The following is a 2,789-nucleotide window of genomic DNA, read 5'->3' as shown; positions in this document are numbered from 1 at the left end:
CTCTCTCTCTTTCTCTTTCTCTTTCTCTCTCTCTCTCTCTCTCTCACACACGCTCTCGCTCTCTCTTTTCCCTTTATTTTCCCTTTGAAAGGCCCCCCGGGTCTCTCCAACGACACAGCATATACCGTCTCCTCGTCCTTATTGTCTTTCCACAGGATAAATCTCCCTGATACGAATCATCGGTGGCTTTCATGACGCCACGCCTCTTCCTCATCATGGGCCCCTAACAGTAGACCGTACTCTACTGTCCGTCCATTTTCAATCTCCTCAACTATTCCGCCATATCAACTTTATGACTGAAGAGACTCTGTGGACATTCTTACTGAATATAAATATTTTCCATTTTCTTACATCCTGTAACATTTCACTTCTCGTACAAAAACGACCTTGTAATCACCTCACCTCGAAAACTCAGAGATGAACTCAAGCTGATCATCATCAGCTTGGTCAACACCACAAGCTCCCACAGCTTAAAGCCTAGAATACGACTGTAAGAGGACTAGGCCTACATGTTAGTCAACCATCAGTCGTAACCATTTTACGAGTAGGCACAGCCTAATCTCTCAAAGCGGGTATATGATACCCACTTTCCTCAATATCTTTAAAATAATCCCGATCTTACATACTAAACTCCCCTATCGAGTGCTTTCCATTAACTTATACTATATTTAAACTAACTAATGATAAATACATCATGAATTAATCATCTTAAAAAATATAAAAAATCCTGAAAACGAATATATCCACGTGACAGAGATAAGACGCGATAAATAAATGGATGTGCTAACAGCAACACTCATCCCTATTAGCCAGCTGACGGCCAAGTTCGGTACGGGATAATTTCCATATAAAAAAAAAGAAAAAAGAAACAAAGAAGTATGTGTGTATATATATGAATATATATATATATATATATATATATATATATATGTATATATATGTATATATATACATATGTATATATATGTATATATATGTGTATATATATGTATATATATATATAAATATATATAGATATGTATATATATGTATATATATGTATATATATACAGCCAGCAATCTCATGTGGGGAGGACCGTGTTTGTGGTAACGTAATGTGACGTCGCCACAAAGAGAGCGAGCGACGGTCAAAAACAAGTGCCCCCCCCCCCCCCCACCTCCCTCCTTGTTGAGGTTGAAATCCATATCGCGGACGATTTAATCAGGGTAACATATCATACAGACTAGATAATATACATATACATATAATCCGAAAAAGAAACTAATGGTGATCTCGACACTTTAATGCCGCCCCCCCCCCCCCCCCCAACAAAATGTATACAATTTATACCAAGTTCAAAAAGAATAAATGTACGTTGTAATCAAGAAACACAATAATAGACAGAACTCGAAGGGGGGGGGGGGGGCATAAGCCAGGTACGTGTAGTCTGATTCCTCTTGAACTAGCTAAAAAAAACTAGCTTACTATCCAACGGGGCTATTTTTCGAGAATAATAATACCATTATTCCTACCAATCATATCATATCAACATTTAATAACAAATTCTCTCATTATTATTTTTTTCTTTAATATATATAATACAAGTACTATACTCAAATAATGCCCAAGTTGACAGCGACAAAAAGTCACCATGAGGAACCAAAAAGACGATAAACATCCCATAAATGGAGAAAAGGTAACCATGTACCTCTCCTCACACACACACTTGACATAAAAGCGAGGTCAAGACTGCTGTTACGAGGGCGTGCCATCTGCTCGAAAGCACTCACGGAAACACACAAACACACACATACCCACACACACACACACATATATACACACATACACATACACACACACATACACACACACACACATACACACACACACATGCAGACACTCATACATACACACACACACATACACACACACACACACACACACATACAGACACTCATACATACACATACACACACACACACACACACAAACAAACAAACACATGTTCCACAATTTTATAATATCATTAGAGACCCCATCTTTTTCGGCACATTTCATATGACCCTTTTTTCAACAAATATGATAGTATTGAATATAATAACAATATTGTTACTATTAGTAATAATAACACTAATACCAATAAAAGAAAATGTAATAAAATATTGATAATGAAAACAATAATAACGATTATAGTCATATTGATAATAATGATGATAATAACAGCAATAATAACAAAAAGACAGATGAGAATAACAACCGGATAAATAATTGTATGGAAATATAATGGTGATAATAATGGTCATAATTCTTATGTTGATAACATTATAATAATTATAATGTTTTCTTATCATCATCATTATCACTATTATTTTTATGACTATTCTTCAGTGCTATTATTTTTTCATGTGCAGAATATTGATGCTAGTATGAATATTATAACCTCTATCAGTGATAATGACAGGTGATAATACTGAAAAGATAATGATAATAAGGATAACCATAGTATGCGGTAATCATCAAGTCAACGCGAAGCTTTTTCCCTCAAGAAAGTCCGTGGAGACGATTTCTTTCCTTGGCGTTTATGCTAATCCTCAACGCCGGCAGCGAAGATACTTAATGCAATTTGGAAACACTTGGGAAACTTGATGAATCCCAGGAGTCACAGTGACTCACAACACACACGCACACCCACACACGCACACCCACCCACACACACACATACAGTACACACATATAACATGTAACGTATAATCATATTGCAGACTTTGTACACGTGTGTGCTGGCGAGCCGAGCCATTCTACCTGCGAC

Source organism: Penaeus chinensis, chromosome 7 (assembly GCF_019202785.1).
Source record: "Penaeus chinensis breed Huanghai No. 1 chromosome 7, ASM1920278v2, whole genome shotgun sequence".
In the NCBI taxonomy this organism is placed as follows: domain Eukaryota; kingdom Metazoa; phylum Arthropoda; class Malacostraca; order Decapoda; family Penaeidae; genus Penaeus; species Penaeus chinensis.
This window is presented reverse-complemented; position numbering follows the sequence as displayed.